The sequence below is a fragment of the Lithobates pipiens genome, unplaced genomic scaffold (assembly GCF_037356315.1).
Source record: "Lithobates pipiens isolate NorthernLeopardFrog02 unplaced genomic scaffold, aLitPip1_a1.2 Scaffold_8, whole genome shotgun sequence".
NCBI classification, from domain to species: Eukaryota; Metazoa; Chordata; class Amphibia; order Anura; family Ranidae; genus Lithobates; species Lithobates pipiens.
Genome location: NW_027507903.1, coordinates 447,404,689 through 447,419,702, shown reverse-complemented (window position 1 = coordinate 447,419,702; position 15,014 = coordinate 447,404,689). Strand labels below are relative to the sequence as shown.

Here is a 15,014-nt window from a genome sequence, read left to right as displayed (position 1 = left end):
TCCAGCAAATGCTGCAGATGTGTGCCATCCACTGTGAGCAGATTCGCCACCTTTTTTTTTAAGTCAAACCCGAACACTTTAATGGTGCACAGCAATTATTTTATTTTATTTTTTTATTATTTTTCTTTTTTTTACAGTATAAACTATGCAGTACATATGTTTTGTCATTAAATAATATTTATAATCATATGAAGTTAATCACAAGAGTCCCCTCTTACTTCAGAGTCCACAGAGTTCCTCTTTTAAACCTGAATCCACAGAGTTCCCCTTTTACATCTGAACTTGCAGAGCTCCCTTTCACTGCAAGGGGGGGACTCTGCAGACTCTGATGTAAGGGAGAACTCTGGGGACTCTGACCTAAGGGATGCTCTGGGAACCCTGATTTAAGGGTGAACACTGACAACACATTACACTCTCGGCTTAGACAGCAAGCCTGCTGGGAAGCCAGAGTCCAGTCTGAATAATGTGTCTGGGTTTAAGGTGGGCTGAAACCTGGACACATGATTCAAACCCGAACTGTCCGGGTTAGGGTTGCCACATATATTTTGCTAATAAATAACATTTCTAGTGTACCACTGTTTTTGTTGTTTTTTTGTCTTATTCAAAATGAATAAACTTATCTGTTAAAAAATAAAAAATAAAAAAAGAATCATATGAAGTTAACAACAAGAGTTCCCCCGTTACATCAAAGTCCACAGAGTTCCCCTTTTACATCTGAACTCACAGAGTTCCCTTTCACTGTAAGGGGGGACTCTGCAGACTCTGATGTAAGGGAGAACTCTGGGGACTCGAACATAAGGTATGCTCTGGGAACCCTGATCTAAGGGGGAACACTGAGTACTCTGATGTATGGTGAGGACTCTCATGTAAGGGGGAACACTGTGGCCCCTGGTGTAAAGGGGAACTCCGAGGACTGAAAACCCTGATTTACCTTAGTGTACTCAGAGGCAGGAGAGAGAAGGGGGGGGGAGACTTCAGTCACAGACAGGGATGGATGGCAAGTTCACTCACCCCTTGGCAGTCAGCGCCTCTCATGCAGATGTATCTGAGGCTGCTGGACTTCAAATTTCCAGCCCGCACTTTCCTCTGAGGCACAGCACTGGAGATTGGAGTGTGGGCAGACACAGAGGGTTAGGGGCAGCAGGAAGAGGTGCAGATCGAGCCCTCTCTCCTCTCCTATCAGTGTGTGTGGAGAGGGGGAATTGTTAGTGCTGGCTTTGGGCAGAATGAGAGAGTGTAACAGACACTCAGTTTAGACAACTGCAGCCAGCAACCCTGCTGGTAAGCAATAGCCCAGTCTGAGTATTGTGTCTGGGTTTCAAGCAGTCTGATACCCGGAAGCATGATTCCAAACCCGAACTGTCCGTTTGTAACCCGGACAGGTGGCAGCCCTAGTCCAGGTGAATCCCGGACAGGTGGCAACCCTAGTAACAGCCTACATTTGTACATGCGGAGATTCAGGGCCTTCAAAAAATGAGGACACCATCAGCCATGGGGAGTAAAGCTGAATTCCAGGTGTGACGGAACCGATCCCACACTCCGATTGAGTGCTTCCGTCAGTATACCGCTTCCTAAGTCTGAATATAGAGATCAGATATTCCAACTGCTCACAAGCACAAAGCAGGGCGACACTCGCTTAGCCTCTCAACATGGACTCCTTTATTAGAACCAAAATGCCAAGTATTTATAATACAATAGAAGACTAAAACCTAACCTAATTAGCATGAGCTAATTATCTAAATCAACACTCAGACTAGTTGACTGAGGGATAAGACTTTTCGGCTCCTAGCTCACTAACAATTCAATAAACATCACCATAAACATAAACATAGGGTTAATTAGCACAAACAACAATGTGTGAATAATCCTACAAGCCAGACTAGACTCATTTACACAACAGACAGGTGGCTGGAGTTCATGACATTAGCATCTAACAGTTTGTGTCCCAAAAGCATGAGGCAACACACATTATATATACATATATACAGCATTGAATCTGACTAGCACAGATTATAGTGGGGTTCTCATTCACCCTGTGCCCCTTAAAATCCAGGGGACATAATCAGTCGACAAGAAGCTCGCATTCAGTCCTCTCAAAAAGCCTGTGTCCCGGCTAGGTCTGTCACACCAGGCAACGTATTTAAAATGCATATAAATGAACAGTTATACTTTCCATGGGAATTGTAATTCTGAACAGACTTGAGACAGTATAGCCAGGTCCTGCTGCACTCCCTAATACCTCTCTACAGACTATGCTTCCGCTAAATATTTCTCCCTGGTCTAGGACACACCCCTGCCTGTGGCTGAACAGTGAGGGCCTATTTAGATCTATGTGTGCATAGAGGGGTGTTTTTTTGTAGCTTTAAGGGGGTAAACGGTCATGCATCAACACACGTTTCCTTTGTGCATTGACGTGCTTGAACTTAGAATTCAGAGTGGATATGGTTATAAGCCATTGGCCAAGGTTTGTTAAAAAGTATTACTAAACTCACAACAGTAAAATCAGTCTGTATATGCAGTAAAGCATTCTTGTTATACTCACTGTGGAACCTAAGGGGTTAATTCTCCGCAGTGTGTATAAAGGCTGTTTGGTCCTGTCTTTTCTGATTCTCCCCTTCTTCCATTGTCCCCAATCCAATCCATCTCCTGATAGTACAGAGCCTTGGGAGCAAGCTGCACATGCTCAATTTGGTGTGTATTGCTAGAGAGTTTTTTTCTTTGTTGGGAGGATGCATGTGACCGGCACAGGGCCAATCAGCACTGTCCAGACAGAGGGTCCGGGGTCCTGCAGCCTCAAATAACAGTCAGGGGAGTATGAAAACTACAGGCTTTAAAGAGGAACTACAGTCTGCTCACATATTTTGTAATACAAACATCTTTGCCATTCTGAACCTTCCCTCCAAATACTTTGCATATTATTTTATATATATTGTGATTCTGTACTTGCCAAATATGCTGCAGAAATCTCCCTCCACTGAGTCTGGCTGCAGCCATTTTAACTGTGGGCAGCTGAAGCTGCTGCCTGTTCACTTCCTGGATTTACACCGACACATAGAGGCACACCTCCAGCTCTATACACATCAAAATAAACCAAATAATAAACCAAATAATAAACCAAATAATGAGTGCAACCTTTTATCTTTTTAATGAATCTTACTAATAAACAGAATTACATAAGAGCTGGCATGCACTTTCCTTTGCTCTATGTTTACAACTCCAGCTCTGCAGCTCTCATTGACCCTCTTATGACTCACCCCCCCCCTCCCTTCCTGGCAAAATCTTGTGAGAGTGAGAGAGAGAACTATGTATGATGTCATAAGCCTAGGCTTTTTACCAGACAAGAAACATAGGTTGGACTTGATGGACTTGTGTCTTCTTTTCGACCGCACCTACTATGTACCTATGAAGTGGGCTGTAAAAGATATGTACTTGAAGAAAAAAATGGTTTACTATCCAAAATTAAAACAGCAAGGGCAGAAGATTTAATAGATGGAAAGCTGAAAAAATGACTGAATTTCCGCTTTAACCAGACACTAATAGAAGTCACAAGACTGCTACAATATATACTGCTGATAAGAAAAGGTATTTAGCAGTTTGTATTTACTAAAACTATTGCATTTCCATGTTCTGTGTACTGTGAAAGACCAGATATAGTGAATGTAGGGTCCTGGGTTTAGTAACACTTTAATAAATGTTGCATGTTATATGTGCTAGAGTGTGCTGCCATTGAGGCCTATGGGACTCCCAGCGCATTAAAATATGGAAAAAAGGATGTGTATTTTTTGAATGCACTGCAGCAGAGAGAATGGAAAAGACACTATAGGGGAGATTTACCAAAACTGGTACAGCCCGTGCATAGTAACCTATCAGCTGCTTTGAAAAAAAAATGGAAGAGGATTGGTTTCTAGGCAGAGCCACACCAGATTTTGCACTCTCTGGTTTTAGTAAATCAACCCCACGAGATTTAACAAAAACTGGGGTGTGCAAAATCTGGTGCAGCTCTGCATATACATCAAGCAGCTCCAAGGGTTTTATTGTCAAAGCTTATTTCAACGAGATTGCAACTAGGACTTGTTACTATACTTACCTTGGGTTTATGTGCTTTAGTCAACCTACCACTAATGCCCTCAATACTACCCTCTGGAATATGTTCCGCACTGACTATCTCTACCTCTGGGCCCTCCCCGATGTCGCCTAGTTTAAAAACCCCTCTAACTTTTTGCCCATCTTTACTCCCAGCTGATCTGCACCCTCCTCATTTAGGTCCGTCCCTTCCATAGTACTAGTGATCGACTGAGAAGTCATCCCAGTCCTCCAGAAATCCAAACCCCTCCTTACTACACCAGCTCTTCAGCCACTTGCTTACTTCCCTAATCTCCCTCTGCCTTTCTGGTGTGGCTCGATGTACCGGTAGTAGTCCTGAGAATACTACCTTGGAGGTCCTTTTCCTCAATTTAGCCCCCAAGTCCCCAAAATGGTCCTTTAGGATACTCCATCTGCCTCTGACTTTGTCATTGGTGCCAATGTGTACCATGACAGCCAGGTCTTCCCCAGCCCCTCCCAATAATCTGTCCACCAGATCGATGATGTGCCGAACCCGAGTGCCCGAGTGCCCGGTAGACAACATACAGTTTGGAGTTTCAGGTCTTTGTCACAGATTACCCTCTCTTGTCCTTCTAAGAATTGAGTCCCCTACCACCAGAATCTGTCTTTCCTTTCGCTTCGCTTCCCCCCACTCTGGTGCCTTTTAGTGATTAATAAAAGGCAACTTGAACCTGCGGATGTGCAGTTGTTTCTTTTTCTTGAGGATTTCTACGGAGGCGGGCTGGGGCTGGCACTCCTAGTTAGGTTAAATTTGGGCTTATTCCATACATCTGGATCAGCGGGTTACTTTCCCTTTAAAACAGCCAGTTTAACTGCCAATTTTAATGGTCCACAGGTTGCAGGAAAGAAAATCGCTCAATTCTCCCATTAGCACAGACGGTGTTGACAAGGGAATCCCTCCCGTGGAGCCATTGTGTTCTCCTGGCGGGGGAAGCCATACTCTACTGATAACAGCCTCTAGCAATAATCGCATGCTGCAAAATCCAGCAGGTTGGTTGTACCCAAGTTGATCAATCGATCAATCAACTTGTGTACATTCAGCCCGCCCATACATGGTTCAAATCTCGGCCGATTGCTGCTGAACTGGCTCAGATTCGAACCGTCTTTGGCCAGCTCAAGGCATTGTTTCCAGCTAAAGTTGAGCTTTAAAATACAATAGCACTTTTACTACATGTGATACATCTGTAATTGTATAGTAGCCTTTGGAAAGAAAAATTGCCAATATAATCTGTTACCTTTACTAAAGAAAAGTATATTTCCCCAGCAATTGTGCGTGCAGCCTCCTGGCTCCGAGCACCTCCCGCTGTGTACTTAATACGTTCTTCCTGGGAGACAGATTGCTCAATCAGCACAATGCAGAGCAGTCCTACCATCCTCAAACAGCGCCCTCACATGGTCAGTGCCAGGCCATGCAGCTAGAAACATCATTTATCCGCAGTAAAGGTAACTAATCTCATTTTTTCAAAGTCGGCAGAGACGAGTTCAAATGTATTATGTTTAGTGAAAGTGCAGTTATACTTTAAGTGACTGAAGATAAATGCATGTCAGGATGAAAATTACATATATTCAATACGCTGGCAGCATACTGTGATTGAGTTTAAATGATAAGTTTCCGCAGAATGTTCCTCTGATACAGAAAATGGATATAAGGAAACTGCTAGTTGCACATAATTAAGATTTACCTTTTTTTATTTTTAAAGAGCAAGATATAAATTGACATTATTGGTTGCCATGGTTAGAGTTTACCCTTTTTCTTTGTTCTAGTTTCTAGGCGAGTCACACACACTTATATGGACAGAAACATTTAAAAGCATAAAACAATCAAAAGACACACTTATGTACCAAAACCATCAACTGCCTATCTGCAGCAGTTATGCCGCATACACACGATCGTAATTCCGGCCAGAAAAAGACAGATGAGAGCTTTTCATCGGAAAATGCGACCGTGTGTATTCTCGAATTCTGAATTTAGCTGTCCGAATTTCCGCCAACCAAAAATTGATAGCGTGTTTTCAATTTTCCAGACGGAAAAACGTTCTATTGGAAATTCCGATCGTGTGTATGCAATTCTGACATGTCAATAATCACGCATGCTCAGATTCAACTACGAGACGGAAGCTATTGACTACTGGCTATTGAACTTCCTTTTTCTAGTTCCGTCGTACGTGTTGTACGTCACCGCGTTCTAAACGATCGGAATTTGGTGTGACCGTGTGCAGGCAAGACAGCTTGAGCGGAATTCCGTCAGAATTCCATAGGGAAAACCATCAGAGCTTTTTCCGACGAGAATTCCAATCGTGTGTACGCATTTGTGAATGCAGAATATCTAAGAATGAACTGGGTCACTCTTTTTGCTTTGTATCAGCAGGAGACTCTCTACACGGCGTCTTTTCCCCATCGTAGCTTCAGGAATGTTTAACAATGCCCGGAGGTCTGGATGTCTTGCAAATGAAAGAGAAAGATATCCTCAAGTTCCTGGCTGCAGGAACTCACTTGGGTGGCACTAATCTCGACTTTCAAATGGAGCAGTATATCTACAAAAGGAAAAGTGATGGTACAGGCATACCCCACTTTTAAGTACACAATGGGGTTCATTTACTAAAGCTGGAAAGTGCAAAATCAGGCTTCCTTCTGCATAGAAACCAATGAGCTTCTAACCTTAAAGTGGTTGTAAACCCTTACAACACACTTTGACCTACAGGTAAGCCTAGATTAAGGCTTACCTGTAGGTCCAAGACATATCTCTTAAACCTACACGGTTTAGGAGATATTTGCGGAAAGACAGGCACCTCTGTCTACGGCGCATGCGCCGTAGACAGCGGCGCGCAGGCGCACTGAGCACGCCGCCGTTAACGGAGATATGCCGCGCGTGGGGGCTCCTGTGCGCATGCGTGGGAGTGACGTCATCGCGGCTTTGCCGAATGACAGCACCGGAGCAGCGAGACCCACCGAGAAGATGGATGCGCCGGACTACAGGGGACAGCGGTGACATCACTGGCTCCTGTGTCAGGTAAGTGACACATAATGGACTACTATGCGATGCATAGTAGCCCATTATGCTTTACCTTTGCAGGGTTTACTTCCTCTTTAACTTGTTCAATTAAGCTTTGGTAATAAAACCTGGAAGCTCATTGGTTTCTTTGCAGAAGTGAGCCTGAGTTTGCACTTTCCAGCTTTAGTAAATAAACCCTTGTACTTAAAAGTGGGATATGCCTGCATTTACATTATAAATCTGAAACGGACATGAGAAAAGCTTCTGCTTGCTGCACGTGCCATCGTAGCAATTGAAACTCCAGCTGATGTTTGTGTTATTTCCTCCAGAAATGCTGGCCAGAGGGCTGTTCTGAAATTTGCTTCGTCCTGTGGGGCCACCCCGATTGCCAGTCGCTTCACACCTGGTACTTTCACCAATCAGATTCAAGCTGCTTTCCATGAACCATGCCTGTTGGTTGTGACTGACCCACGCGCTGATCATCAACCACTAACTGAGGCATCATACGTCAATATTCCTACTATTGCTCTCTGCAATACAGATTCACCTCTACATTATGTGGATATTGCCATCCCCTGTAATAACAAGGGTGCCCATTCTGTTGGTCTTATGTCGTGGATGCTTGCTTGTGGAGTTCTACACATGAGGAGAACAATTTCCCGTGAACATCCATGGGAGGTCATGCCTGATCTCTACTTTTACCGTGATCCTGAGGAGATTGAGAAGGAAGAACAGGCTGCAGCAGAGAAGGCTACCACTAAGGAGGAATACCAGGGTGAATGGTCTGCAAATGTTCCAGAGTTTCCTCAGCCTGAAGTTCCTGACTGGTCAGAAGGAGTACAAGTCCCATCCGTGCCCATTCAGCAATTTCCTGCAGAGCGTCCGGAGATCCCAGCCACAGCAACAGCAACAGCAACAGCGGCAGCAGCAGCATCTCCCAATCCCGCAGCAGAAGATTGGAGCTCCCAACCAGCTAGCACAGATCACTGGTCTACTGCCCCAACTTCTCAGGCATCAGAATGGGTGGGAACAACTACTTAATGGTCTTAAAAGAAAAAAAAAAACATTCTGGTGTTAACCATTTTCAAATATCATGGTGGATGTGAAATAAACCTGTTTGAGAAAAAAAGAATTAAATGGGTCATGTGATTCCAAACCAACAGGCACTCATCTTATCAGGTATGTCAACCTTAAAGTGGTGGTAAACCCTCACATATATAGAGTGAAGTGACTGGTCTCAGGTGATAGACAGATTTGAAACAGATCCTCTTACATAAGTTGCACCTGTTTATCTGCTGTCTTGTCTTCTCTACAACCATTCAAAGCCCAGAATCATAACGCTAGTCTGAGCTGTCAGAAAAAAGAGATGAAAAGATGAAAAACACTCTGCAGAGCTCAGTGAAGAGAGCTCTGAGAGCTGATTGGGGGGAAGGGACACACCCCCCTTTACAGAGCAAACAGGAACAGAGCTAAGACTGCCAATCAGCTGGAAATCCCTCCTCTGTCACCTTTTTTCTCTTGGTGTCAGGAAAACTTGTCAGAAATGACTCATGCAGGTAGCAGAGTAATCAAGCAGCATACAGAAATGTCACTCAGTGCTCACTTAATTGAGACAAGGACACACTATAGAGTGATGTGCTTTATTCATATTTCATGTCTGAGGCTTACAACCACTTCAACAATGAACTTCTCTTGTTTGGTCCTTTTTAGACTGTTAAAGTGTTACTAAACCCAGGACCCTGCAATCACTATATCTGGTCTCAGTACATTAAATTATTTTTGTAAATATAAACTGCTAAATACTTTTTTTCATCAGCGTTATATAGCAGTCTTGTGACTTCTATTAGTGCCTGGTTAAAGCTTGTAGGAGGAGTTTTCATTCTCCCCTGATTGTCCCATGAGGCTGCAGGAGCCCTGACCCTATGTCTGAACAGTGTTGATTGGCCATGTTCTGATCACATGCACCCCAAGAAAGCAATACACACCAAACTGAGAATGTGCAGAGTGCCCCCAAGGCTCTGTTCTATCAGGAGATGGATTGGGGACTGTGAAAAAGGGGAGGATCAGAGAAGACAGGATCAAACAGCCTTTTGAATTTAACCGCTTCAGCCCCAGAAGATTTTACCCCCTTCCTGACCAGAGTACTTTTGGCGATTCGGCACTGCGTCACTTTAACTGACAATTGAGAAGTCCTGCGACATGGTACCCAAACAAAATTGAAAAAAAAATTTCCCCACCAATAGAGCTTTCTTATGGTGGTATTTGATCACCTCTGCATTTTTCTTTTGCGCTATAAACAAAAAAGAGCGTACATTTTGAAAAAAAAAACGCAATATTTTTTACTTTTTTCTATAATAAATATCCCCAAAAAATATCTAAAAAAAAAATTTTTTCCCTCAGTTTAGGCCGATATGTATTCTTCTACATATTTTTGGTACAAAAAAAATGCAATAAGCGTATATTGATTGGTTTGCGCAAAAGTTATAGCATCTACAAAATAGGGGATAGTTTTATGGCATTTTTATTATAATTTTTTTTTTTAATTTTTTTTACTAGTAATGGCGGCGATCTGCGATTTTTATCAGGACTGTGACATTATGGCAGACACATCGAACAATTTTGACACATCTTTGGGACCATCGCCATTTTTACAGTGATCAATGCTATAAAAATGCATTGATTACTGTAAAAATGACCCCGGAGGTGATCGCGACCGCTAGGCACTCACATTGTCGACGCGCGCGTGCCCCTAGTGGCCACAGGGCGAAGCGACATTACATAACGTCGTTTCGCCCAGCTGTGCCATTCTGCCGCAGTACAACTGCCGCGGCTGGTCAGCAAGTGGTTAAGGAAACAAAACTATATTATGAAATTATATCAGACCCTGATGGTAATTTATGTAAAGAGTATGACTTATTAATTAATATTGATTAACCTTATAGTTTCTGTACCTTCCTGACAGTTCTTTATTTACATCGGTCGTAGGTTCCTACCCCAACCTCCCCGTTCCCTTTTTTTTCCCTCTCTTTTCTTCCCCTCTTCCTTTTTTTTTTTTTTTTTGCATTGTATATGTTTCAAGATAATTTTTTTTTAAATGCTGAAAAAAAAAAATGCAGGAAACAAGTGGCTCATTAATGAAAACTAAAAACGCCACAGTGCCCATTGGCAGTAATGTCGCAGCATTTGTTTTCACCGTTGTCACCGGAATTATTACCATTAAGGCCGCAGCCATTATTCACGCTAATGCAGAGCAGGGGGTTCTCATTAATGTCATTTGCGATTGTTCCGTTAATGCCACAGTAATTATTCCCGTTAATGCCACAGATGGGGTATCTACCGACCACAGTGATTTACATCGTGGCCTGGAGTCTATGAAGGTCCTGTAGATGTTGCTGTCATGGCTGTCCCTGGAACACATGGGAAGGAGAGAAGGAAGTGGCGGATGACATGAATGTTTCACAACGCACAGCTTGGGAAGAATGAATGAACGGCAGTAAGGTGAATAACAGCAGACTGAACATTACTTTATATCACAGCCTTTAGTGCCCGTGCGATGTTGCAAAATGATAATGACCTGTTACTATGACAACTGCATCCTTGACAAAACTAAATGCACTCGCCGAGGGTGTGATTGTATAACACACATGCCAGTGTAGTGATGAAATCATTACAGGTTTGCAATTCATCCTGTTTGGTACATCATAGGGAAACATATCAGAATGCATCTCACAGATATAGCTTCAAACAATGCGTATCTGTCATATGATATATAAGGTATCATATATGTCTTTTATACTTATGTGAGGGAACAGTCATTTCTTTCTTTTCTCTTCCTCTGCATTTTTTTTAAGTAAACATACTGATAAAATGGTAAAGTATTTTTTTAAATATTATACGTTTAAAGAAAATCTATGAGCAGCATATTGTTGTAAAGGATAACTGTATTTTTAGTAGTTATCCATTACATCCCCCCCATCCCACCAGCAATCCCCCAAAAATTCTTAAATTCTAAATTATAATATATTCTATTCTATACAATAGCTTTTAGTTTTCTGGTGCTTGGCACGTGGCCTGTGGGCTGTGTGTGGCCTGCTGGGTCCGACACCTCTTAGCGCTTTGCAGGGTGCCAGGCGCTGGAATGCTTTCTGTGTTCCATCGTTCGGCACTGAAACAAAGCTGGCACTGTTGGGTGGGTTCCTCTCCATTTGACAGTACAAGTACAGTCCCAGGTGAATGAAGGTAATAGAGAGCAGTGCAGTCATTGGCACCAGTGCTGGGGGTTATTCTTGCAGCCAGTGACACCAATGCTGAGGGTTATTATTAGAGTCATTGACACCAAGGATGAGGGTTATTATTAGAGTCATTAACACCAATGCTGAGGGTTATTATTAGAGTCATTGAAACCAATGATGAGGGTTAGTATTAGAGGCATTGACACCAATGATGAGGATTATTATTAGAGTCATTGACACCAATGCTGAGGGTTATTATTATGCCGCGTACACACGAGCGGACTTTTCAACATCCAAAGTCCGACGGACTGAGTCCGTCAGACTATTCGATCGTGTGTGGGCTGCAACGGACTTTTGACTCGCCAAAGTCCGAAGGACTTTAGAATATGGAACATGCTTCAAATTTTCCCGACGGAACTCCGCCGGACCCGGTCCCTTCGAAAACTCCGCTCGTGTGTATGCTATTCCGACGGACTAAAACCGACGCTAGGGCAGCTATTGGCTACTGGCTATGAACTTCCGTATTCGAATCCAGTTGTACGTCATCACGTTCGAATCCGTCGGAGTTTAGTGTGATTGTGTGTGGCCAAGTCCGCTCCGCCGAAAAGTCCGTCAGAACTCCGTCGGAACTCCGGCAGAACTCCGACGGAACTCCTTCGGAAGTCTGTCGGACATAAGTCCTCTCGTGTGTACGGGGCTTTAGCGTCATTGACAACAATGCCGAGGGTTATTATTAGAGTCATTGACACCAATGCCGAGGGTTATTATTAGAGTCATTGACACCAATGCTGAGGGTTATTATTAGAGACATTGACACCAATGCTGAGGGTTATTATTAGAGTCATTGACACCAATGCTGGGGGTTTTTGCTGCAGCCATTTACACCATTTCTTAGAGTTATTATTGTAGTCATTAACAATACTGGTGGTTTCTTTCTCCAACCATTGACACCAATTGGGGGTTATTATTTGCAGTCATTAACATTAATGATTGGGGTTTCTTGCTGCACCCACTGACACCAATGCTGGGGCTCATTATTGCATCCACTGACACCAATGCTGGGGCTCATTATTGCATCCACTGACACCAATGCTGGGGCTCATTATTGCATCCACTGACACCAATGCTGGGGCTCATTATTGCATCCACTGACACCAATGCTGGGGCTCATTATTGCATCCACTGACACCAATGCTGGGGCTCATTATTGCATTCACTGACACCAATGCTGCGGGTTATTATTGCATCCACTGGCACCAATGCTTGATGTTACTATTACAATGGGGCTCTATTTTTTCTCTTCTGTGTGAACGCTACAAAAAAATTGAGCAGGACTGAAATTTTCGGTGTAAAGATGCATCATTGCCAATTCATTTTAAATTTTAAACTCAAAGCAATGCACCTCAACACATCAAAACACATTGCTGTTGTGTGGCAGTCTGAATGTGTCAATCATTTTTAGTGCAATTTCAAGCACAATACAAAAAATGCATACTTTAACATTATCAGATAATCGTCAAAACGAGGATACATAAGCCAAAGTGATCAGAGGCCCTGACCGGCTGTACGGCCCTCTATAATTATAAGTTGCCCACCACTGTTTTAGATGTGTCAAAACTATATACCTATAATGTAAGGGTCAATATAAACAATCGATTTAAATTGTCTATACACATTTTTTATTCTCATTGGAGGATTGGTAAGCTGCAATACATTACGTCTTTGTTCTTCTGTTTTATTTTAAGTATAGCCAAACCCTGAGCTGATATTTCATAGATACCCAAGATGGGGGGAGGTATGTAGGACTACATCTGCGCACAACTCAAAGGCTTATTCTCAAATGCTAGCACTGAGCTGCACATAGTAAGCCCATTTAAGTGAATGGATTTCAATGCACTATTCCCAACACACACGTTCCTGTGGAAATGGCTGTGCATATAAATGGGTGCTGAGGCCACCATTGGCTGGAACCATGACATGCCTGATGAAGGGGTCCTGCTTGGCTACGAAATGTTGCAATCTGCTGTAACAATGTGATCACTGAATAAAGCTTTGGACTCGCACTAGAGATCCTTGGTGTGTTGGTGACATTTTCTTGATCTGTCTAAGTGAATTTAGATGCATTGGCTGAACAGCCAGATTTGACAGGTACACAGGGATGGGTGCATGCAGGCTCTGCATTTGGATCTGCGTGCCCATCACTGCGTACCCCTTAACCACTTACTGACCACCCACCGCAGTTATACTGGGGCAGGTTGGCTTGGCTGCATGAATTGCTGTCATTGTACGTCAGGTGCATACACGCCGATCTGGCCAAAATAGAGGGTCCAGTGAATTTGATGTCCGCCAGCCACCCACAATCGCTTCACAGAGAGGCAGAACAGGGATCTGCCAGTGTAAACAAAGCAGATCCCCATTCTGTCAGGGGAGTAGAGTGAGATTGTCTGTTCCTAGTGATCAGGAACAGTGATCTCTCTCTACTTCCTGTCAGTCCACTCCCCCCCACAGTTAGAAAGTGTCACCTTAGGGAAAATGTATGTTAACCCCTTCTCTGCCGATGTCATTTATACAGTGATCAGTGCATTTTTTATAGCCCTGATCGCTGTATAAGTGTCACTGGTCCCAAAAAAGTGTCAACTTTTTTTTACATTTATTTCTTTATTTTTTTTTGGACATTTATTATAGCAAAAAGTAAAAAATATTGTGTTGTTTTTTTCAAAATTGTACCTATTTTTTGTTTATAGCGCAAAAAATAAAAACCTCTGAGGTGATCAAATACCACCAAAAGAAAGCTCTATTTGTAGGAAAAAAGGACATCAATTTTGTTTGGGTACAACTTCACATGACCACGCAATTGTCAGTTAAAGCGACACAGTTCCGTATCGCAAAAAATGGCCTGTCATTAAGGGGTTAACTTAAATAGGCTAAATAATAAGAAAAGTAAATGACTCTGCACATTGTACAGGGCTGATCACTCATGTGAATGATCCCTATGAGTGGACAAACTGTCCCCATACTCTGCTGGCAGTATTGACCCGGAGTGGATAAACTCTATGTACACAGCACACTGTTCCAAGTACAAAATTACATAAACTGTGTGAGGACATGAACAAAGTAGATTTGTATTGGCAGGCAAGGCAGCAGTCTTGAACCCATTATTATGCACAAGAATGTGTTAGGCCTGTGCCAAAGGGCTTTTATTCACCTCGGAATGGTTTGCATTCTCATACAAGTCAATTGGAGTGAATGGATTGTGTACCCTTTGGTGGCTAGTGAGCACCTCTACTTTACATGTGCCACATCCTAAGAGATATACTTGATGAAAAACTAAGAGAAATAATGGACTATAAAGGCACGTACCATACAATTTAACAAGTCTACAGCAATCAGGCGCTAGCGCTACTATAAGGCAGGTCACTGAAGTTTTTTACCATTTCAGGGGCGCACACAATTTTGACATGTTAGGTATCTATTTATTCTGTACAACCTCATCTTTTATATTTTACCCCCCCACCCCAGCAAATAAAAGGGTAATAAATTGCATTTATGTGCCTAAATTTTAGCTTGAGTGTATTGTTTACTATAAAAAGGAACCTTCGCTTGTGTAGACAAAAAACCTTGCACCAGCCCTGGCAGGAATGCAAAAAACGCTTGAAGCAAATCAAATACAAGTCAGAATGAGGTCA

The 15,014-nt window shown here is 42.8% G+C and overlaps 1 protein-coding gene and 1 pseudogene across 4 annotated transcripts in view; one reads left to right on the top strand and one right to left on the bottom strand.

Moving 5' to 3' along the window:
• GRIA1 (glutamate ionotropic receptor AMPA type subunit 1) overlaps nt 1-15,014 on the bottom strand; it is a 410,043-nt gene that overhangs the window by 239,686 nt on the left and 155,343 nt on the right. The window lies entirely within an intron of this gene.
• On the top strand, nt 6,526-8,206 carry LOC143964351 (small ribosomal subunit protein uS2 pseudogene; annotated as a pseudogene).